Raw genomic sequence first — 8,972 nt, forward strand, 5'->3', positions numbered from 1 at the left:
AGTTTTATACAATAAAATAGTAATAAGATCTGCGAGGGTTAAGAGAATTTAGTGAAAACGTAAGAAATAGCAAAACCTGGATATAATTCAATATGAGAAAAATGTACAGCTGAGACCGTAACAAAGGATTCTGCAAAGAAGATAACAAGAGATAAGTAAAGAAACCACCACTGAACCAGAACGACAGGATGTGGGACAAAGAAGACATTGCGGTGACTAATTAGGTATTATGAGCTTTACTATTTTATTAGATTTGTCCTAAACACTTTTCTTTATTAAACATATCAACATATTATAGCAAATAAGAGTAATATATAGGCCAGTGACATGTGTCCCATTTTTAATTAACTTTAAACAATAAATAAACCCATTTTTAGATAAAATCATTTTATAAGACTGGAAATTGTCATTACATAACAGTATTGAAAAATGAAAAACCTTTTATATAAATTGCCACTTCCAAATCACACAATACGGCACAAAACACACACTTGCCAGGTACATCTTAGAATTAATTTCGATTGTAAATTATAAATATGACGAAACGTAACTACTTTTGTAAAAACAGGGTTTTTGGACATTTCCTATCGTTCAGTTAAACCATCAGTCACCAGAGAAAGAAGAACGCCTAAAATTTAACGTGGGATCCGAACCTCGGAGTTGTCAAATTTAAGACTGACAGAAAATTCTAAAGCTTTCTTGAGCCAGAATAAGGATTCTGTTGAGACCCTGGCCTGCTTTGTGGCCGTATTGGTAGTGGACATTACGTACAGAGACATCTAGCTGACGTAAATACACGGTGGTAAAAACCCATCGCCTCGAACTCCCAAAACAGGTGTTTTCTTGTAGCTGATACAGCACTCCCATACAACTGTCGGCCAATTCGAAAATTATTTTTCATAGCGATTTTAATATTTTACAATAATAACATACATGTAATAGTAAACCATCAGCGCTTCCAACGACCATTAAGAACCTATCTGGTTCTAGCACAAGCCAAATAGTAGAACAAAAGTAGCCTACAATAGTATACAAAGTTATGCTAATTACTTTTTTTACCAACAAGCTAAACTGTATGAACATAATTATTGTTTTTGAAAGAAAATGATTTGACATAAACAGCTACGATAGAAAGGACTTTTTAAAAATAAATGAACGTACTGGACTCTTTCCATCGCCAGTATAACGCAGAAATGATGTGTGTGAAACACTTGGGAAATATGCCTCTATTGGGGGAAGGGGGGAGGATGGAATACTTCCAAGAGAAACAAACAGAAGGAAACGGGGGCCTTTCCCCGAATAATAACTTAAAACGTGACTCAAAAACAAGTTTATCTATTTATAAATTAAATTTTAACCTAAATATGTGGTTTACATAGCTATTAGCCAGCTTTTGATAGTAATGTAATAGGTAACTAGTAGGGGTTAAATAATCCTTAATCTTTTATCATTATATTCTATTCATACACGCAGTGATCTTACTCTTGCCCTTGGAAGCGCTGATAGTTTAGTTATTAGGCCTACATGTATTTTTTTTTATTGTAAAACATCAAAACCGCGATGAAAAATATTTTTCAAATTGGTCGAAAGTTATACATGAGTACTGTAATCAGCTACAATAAGACACCTGTTTTAGAAGTTTGGGTCGATAGGGTTTGGCCACCGTATATTTATGTCAGCTAGATGTCTCTGTGTGTATTGATCACCACAAATACGGTCACAAAACAGACAGTGTCTCAAAATAATCCTTATTCTGGATCTAGAAAACTGGAATTGTACGTCAGTCGCAAATTTGCCAATACATTCAAACGGACAACTCAGAGGCTCGTATCACATGTTAAATTTTAGGCTTTCCTTTTTTCTCTGGTGACCGTAGTATGTTAACCTTAGATGTGTAAAACAAGAACGCATTTTATTCACACCTACTCTGTACACCGTTCAGTTTATATCTATTTCTCTTTCAAAAACTGTACAAAATTTGCTAATATCCGTTACAAGAACAAAAGTCTGCGTTTAACAATTAACTTGTTTTTTTTACATTACGATGTTACCTTCCAAATAATTGTTTTCATTCAGTTAACGCCATGCTCATGTGCTTTTATTAGGACTCTTTTATTATCAGCATTAAAAAGTTTGCGTTATGTTTGTGCTGAGAGTTTAAAAAGGAAGTAATTTTATCAATGTAGCAATATTGTGTAGCCTACATTTTAATATCAAACTAGATATAATTATAAAATTAAACGATACTAATATAACAGCAATGCGCTAGTATACTATAATACCTATATAACGTTTAACGCAGTATAAAATAAATTACACTACTCATTAAAGTACCACACTCGTACTCAAGAACTCAGGCTAAATGTTAAATGTGCCTTGTTAAACGTCCCAACGGTGTCAAATGTTACAGTTTTGACATGAACGCACATGCATATGCCACACATACAGTTTGTGACACACATGCTTAACACATGTAGCCTACATGCTGTGGATATTCGGGTTCGGAACCTTGCAAAATACATAAACAATAGAAGTGCAATAATCGGTAATAGTGAATGGGCAAGACTGAGATAGATGATTTATTAGATCACATTAATTTAATTTCTCAAACTAATATTCATATATAGACTCTTGTTCATACATAATTTAAGAATGAAGAGAACAATGCAAAGTGTACTATCTCAATTTATATGAATGGCTAACTTAATATTTTCGTGAATCATAAGAAATACATTCTTTTAAAGGAATACAGCACTGACAGTGAACCAGTCAAAGCAAGTCCGAAGCCAGGAAAAACTTTTGGGGTTCGGTTCACAATGAAATCTTTAAAGAGCATTTTAGATTAGGGGGTTAAACCCCCTAACTAGTACCATCCGGCTACGGCCTTAAATGCATAAGTTTTTAAAATCGCGTTGGAATGGATAAGATTTTTATTCACCACAAAATATATTACGATGATTTTCAAAAATGTCTCATCAGTTTGATCGACTCTTAGGCAAATACGGTTTGGAATACTGTTGTGTTATTTTGACAGTTCATGTGTTGGTTTATGGTTTATTATAACTTAAAGAATGATTACAGTATAAGAGACGAACATGTTGGCTTTACAAAGTCAGTTAGAATATTAGTTTTTCTCTTACCTTTACAAATGTCCACGTCTTTCTTCACTGTCGAGACCGGCGCGGTAGTCTGTGAAGAGAACACAGTACGCACTGCAAGCAGTATGGGGGCGCCACCAGCTGGTGTGGACTGTTAGGCTATATGGGTCTAGGTCAAGCCAGCCGCGGCCTCACGACCTACCGCCTCCATATTGCTGTTGTATCTAGTACACGACGACTGGGGCGGGGGCATTGTTTACATCTCTCTGCCAAGGTTCGGGTAACGCTTCCACTTCGCCAAGTACAAGCGGATGGAGCGATGGACGAGTGTTCAAGGTACTGATAAGACAATAATGACCTTGCTCATCCCTGAACTGGCAAAGTGATCCTGCTCTCCAACTACAGGATGGATGGATTTGGAAGATTGTTTCAGTAAGTTACTTGATAATCGAACTCAACTTTGGAAACCGGACTCAGCAGCTTACCAACAAAGCATTGATTACATTTGGTATGGAATGGTTCGAACTCCATATAAAAGTGACCTTACCTTTTTTAATATGGTTCATTATTTGTTATTTGATAATAGTACTTGCTAATAATTTATTGGTATTGGCTAGTACAATACGTCCATTCCTTAATCAAACTCGTCTTTCATTCATGTCGCCTCAAAATTAGTGGTGAAGCGAAGTGCCGGAAGTTATGGGGGTTAGAAGTGCTCATGAGGTATTATATAAAAACATAACAGAAAAGAAGAAATAATTTGCAAATCTAATTCCATACCCTCATTGATAGTTAATACCAATAGTCGTGGTTTATTTTAACTTGCGTTAAACTGAAAGTATACTCGTAGTCATAATACAATGTATCATAGTTCAGTTTTGTGTGTATTTGTTTTGATATTTTGACTATAACAGCTGAAATACGGTAAAACACAAGATTCGAGCTTAGTAATTTTTAGGTTAGTACAGTACGTATGCGACCCATAGGGGTTGAAAAAAATAATACAGACATCGTTGCTTCCACACTTCCCGCGCTTTGGGAGAGAGAGAAGGCGAGTTATGGCCACGAACGCATACCGGTCATCTCTTGAACGGCTACTTGTAATAACTGTAGCATTAAAATACAGTAGTTCTCATCGCTTTCGTTGCTGGTGGTTGTGTATTAGTGGCTTGTGTTATTACTCAGTAAACATTCACCTAACACCATCAACATCGAGAAAGCTTCCTCATTGGTTAATGGAATATTTGCCAGACAACAAAACACACCTTCATGGATACGGTACAAAACTGACTGACTAAGTAAAAGAAATAAAATCTGATAAGACATAATCATCTCTTATCATTTCTCCCACATTTGTTCAAAATATCTCAGTAGTCCAGTCTTCAGAACTGTTTGGTAGATGCACTTGTACACTCCCTATGGTTATTCAGTGTAATGCCTAGTCTTCAATGGTGTAGAAACAAGACGTTAGACCATGTGGATTTCTTTGGAACCTCTTTCAATTCTTCCGAGAGACAACTTCGGAGTCTGCTCTAATCGATTTCTCCACACTCAGACGCCCGACACATATCCGAATTCACACACATTGTCTACGCATTGCTTTTCAATTGTGCAATTAATTATGGGCTTTTTGTTGTTTTACTCCCGTTAAATTATACAAAAAATATTTTATTTTATTGTTTGTTATATTGTTATATTTGCTATTTACTCATTTATAATTGTTTTTGTTCTCTCCTCATGTGTATGTTATTGTTTATTCTTTCCTAGTTTATGGAATCGTGGACTATTTAGCTATTGTTTAGTTGTTGCTGATTTTCTATTTATTGTAATCTTACCGTTGTTACATTAATCTATTCCGTTGTTAATCTATTTATAAGACTGTTTTCTATTAAGTCCAGTATTTTGAATGGTTATGTAATATATGTTGTGAATATCTATTTATATTGCACAATCTTCATCCTATCATTAGTTGTAACCTATTTATTGGGGGTTTTATAGCTAAAGTGTAGTTATCTTCATGTACTCTCTTTTCGTGTGTCAGTTATCTATTTATTGGGCGTTGATAAGGTATTTTGCATTACAAACTGTAAATCCCCGCAACTTTGACGTTTTGGACCACCCTGTATACAAGAAGCGAAATAAATTAAAACTTTTTAATGATAAGTGACCTTAAAAATAAGGAACGGTTTGACATATCTTCACATATGAAAATATTAAAAAAACTATCCTCCCTTCAGTGCCATTTGAAAGTATTTTTGGGTGTTAAAAATCATTTTTCCGAATATTTTGGGGTCAAAATTTGAGAGCTTTCGTTAAAAAGAAGAAGGTGGGTTTTACGGTTCATCCGTTAGAGATTGCAGACGAGTGGATTGCCTCACCCTGTATACAAATATTATGCATACGGGATGATTTTTAAGAGCACCCTTCCCTAGCTTACGTTTTTCACATTTCATCAAATAACGATACCTACACATCCGACAATTTTTAGGATATAATTACTTTGCTTTGTCATAGTTGACATCGTTGGTACCGGTGACATATAAATTTTATTATTATTTATTTGTATTATGCGTGACATTAGGTCTACTATTATTTATTTAGGCCTACTTACTAAAAACCCATAAACATAATAGGCCTGTACGAATCAATAACATTGCAGCAAATTAATAATTAATTTTACATTAGCAAATAAATAAGTGATAAGTAATAGTAACAATGTTAAAATTAACAAATAAATATCAACAGTGGCAGGACGATGTCATAGATGTGCAGGCGTGCAGCTCTCCATTGCAAGATAAGAAGTGCTCTTTTGAAGGACGCTAAAGAGCCACAGTAAAGTCCTTGTGGTCCGGTAATATCCAATTAAAATTTAAAATTTATTTTTACCTTTGAGTTTCTAAATATTTTCTAAACTTTATGAAATAGCGTAAACAAAATGGGTAATTTATACAAAAGAAGGGATAAACCATTCTCCAGGTCAACATTTTTAAATGCGTTACTAAAATCAAATTTTAGTTTTTGTTTTCATATAAAAATAAAATATATATTATACAAAGATAAATACAGTTGTATAGAAGCGTATTTATCGAAGTTTAGGTAATAAAGTGTTGTTTATTAAAACACAGATAAATCGATATGTACGGTAGAGATGGACGTTATTTAACATAACAGGATAAACAACGGTGTTGCCGCTCAGCAACAGTTGTACCTACAACGGACTGCGAGAAACCCTGTTATTTCGGGAACGTGATAACAATGGACAATGAGTTTATTCGTTTCGTTGCCCGCAACGGTAAGCTTGACCTCGAAACGGTCTAACTCTAAAGCGGCAGACTCGAAACTCTTTAGCTGTTATTTGAACAACTAAGTTACTGTATAATGAACAACAGAGTTGTAGGGTGATTATTATTATTCAATTACTGGAAATCTAAATACAGTTCGGTGATATTAGTTTGTGCATGGGTTTTATAAAGCCCTAGTTTAATGTATATTTAGTAAAAATTAATTGTTCAATTATGTTTACTACACAACATTAATTGTTTAGTTTGACTATGTTCATGTGTGTCCTATGATTATGTAAAGTTACTATGTTTTATTTCTTACTAATTAATCATTTTAATACGTTCTGAAAATCCGCTTAATTAACTCTCAATAAAAAATTATATGAATGATTCAACAATCATACAATAAAACCATAGTTGAGAGTTTTATTAAATTTTACAATGCTTTATTTGGCCCAATACAATTGTGTGTAAAAATATTATTATTTTTATCGTACAGAAGTTTGTGAACAATATCATATTAATTTTGAAAGTACTCGTACGTTCTAAATTATACCAAATTATACTTTGAATTATCTTAAAGTAAATTATAGTAGCGAGGCTAAGTAGAATTAATAATACAGTTTGAATATATTATGATATAATAACAAATTCTGTGATTTAGTCATTTATTGTATTTCAACAATCTTCTCAAAGCAACAGCCACTGTAAATTGCTCAATGTATAGACAGGCTACCGTTTCGCGATGGTCAACTACTTGCATTATTATGATTTTACCATTTGCTTGTTCCTCTACCGTCATGAAGCGGAAATTTGAAATCAATATCATCATACAGAATTATAAAACTAGGGAGAAATAAATGTTTTTCTCTATTTGCCGTCTTAATTTAGTAAAAACACAAAGAAATTTAGATTTCTTTAATGAATTGACTCCAAAATATACACAAACAAACCGGAACAACCCGACAGAACGTAATTAAACAGGTCAAAGATGGACGAACTCTACATTCAGTTTAGACATTTAAATCAATAGAGCTCGTCCTCGGACCAAGATGCATCTATGTACAAAGTTTCATCCTTTCTTTAGTTCCTTTCTATCAAGAATTATCGAAAAAGCAGACATACAGACCGACAGACAAACCTTTTCGCTATTTCTATAGAAATATCTATAATCTGTGCTAGAACCTTTCATCAAGTGATATTGCACAGAAGGACAGAAAGACAACGACACAATCTCAATAAGGCCAGTCGCATCAGATCCTTATTAAGAATAATCTTCTTGAGCAAACCCAAACCTACTTGCTGGAGAAGTGACCTCTTACGTCATCGCACATGTACGATGCTCACTCACATCATACGTCTCAAATCCATCTCTTGCCTCATATATAGATCCCTTTTACCGTTCTTATTTTTTACTGTTGCATAGCGATTCTATCACCCACATCCCACCTAGATTGCGCCACTGTATACTTACATACATTATATTTAAACACAAATTAATCTCTTATGAGCTTTTTAAATAGAGTACTTAAATGACGAAATATGAATTAAGATTAAACTTGAACTTCTTTATTTATACCTGAAAGTTTTAATTTACCCTCCTCTTTACTTATTTACTGCAACAGACACCCTATTGCCCTTACTGTCTTATTAAGCTAATTAGGATCACTCAGGATAAAAATACAGTGAAGGTGTTAATGCCCCTTATTTCCAAAAGTTCTCCAAGTCATTCCTGAATTCAAACGCTGTTCCTCCAAAACAAAACCCCAGATCTAATTTCTTATGAACTGTTTTATCTTTGCGAGATTGCAACACACCATACTCTATCCAACACACTTAATAATTGTGTAATCACTCAGTATAAAAGTTTGTAAGAACATAATTATTTCGTACGTGACCTGCGTACATTGAAATAGACAAAATTCTAGCACACAGTACTTGAATTCGCTGATTGAGAAAGTTCACGACCAATTTTACTACAGAACGAATTATTCGGGTAAGAGTTGAAATATTGTGCTACAAAAGTTTCATTATTTAAAATCTACCATGAAAACCCTTATACTCATTTGTGATAGCTGTCAAATTTGAGGTTATGTCACTTACGTGAAGTTGGGCGGCAGGACTACTGAGGGCGAGGGTCTGATACACACTAACAAGACAGATGAAGACGAACACACCACAGTGCGAAGAGGGGAGGAGATCTACGCGCTGCCGGATGTCGGAGATAACATTCTCGATAATAAACTGCTCTCGACCACGATATCACTATTTGTTGTAAAAACAGTTAAATTTGAGGTTATGTCACTTACGTGAAGTTGGGCGGCAGGACTACTGAGGGCGAGGGTCTGATACACACTAACAAGACAGATGAAGACGAACACACCACAGTGCGAAGAGGGGAGGAGATCTACGCGCTGCCGGATGTCGGAGATAACATTCTCGATAATAAACTGCTCTCGACCACGATATCACTATTTGTTGTAAAAACAGTTAAATTTGCTAACAAAAACGTAATAGCACAGTCCTTTTGAAAAGTTTTTCAGCTATCTTTTCTACCTTTTATATTTTATTCCTACACTGGCAACAACATAAA

At 34.4% G+C, this 8,972-nt stretch overlaps 1 protein-coding gene across 4 annotated transcripts in view; it reads right to left on the reverse strand.

Annotated features, from left to right (window-relative positions):
• The window catches only part of LOC124367621 (carboxypeptidase D-like), a 60,803-nt gene extending 51,970 nt beyond the window's left edge, over nucleotides 1–8,833 (reverse strand). The window contains exon 1 of one of the 4 annotated variants that reach the window (XM_046824586.1): nucleotides 8,689–8,833. The gene's annotated coding sequence lies outside the window, so the exon portion shown is untranslated. The other 3 variants (XM_046824585.1, XM_046824588.1, XM_046824587.1) reach the window with 3 other exon arrangements.
• Between the last annotated feature and the right edge of the window lie 139 nt (nucleotides 8,834–8,972).

Source organism: Homalodisca vitripennis, chromosome 8, assembly GCF_021130785.1.
Source record: "Homalodisca vitripennis isolate AUS2020 chromosome 8, UT_GWSS_2.1, whole genome shotgun sequence".
Classification (NCBI taxonomy): Eukaryota; Metazoa; Arthropoda; class Insecta; order Hemiptera; family Cicadellidae; genus Homalodisca; species Homalodisca vitripennis.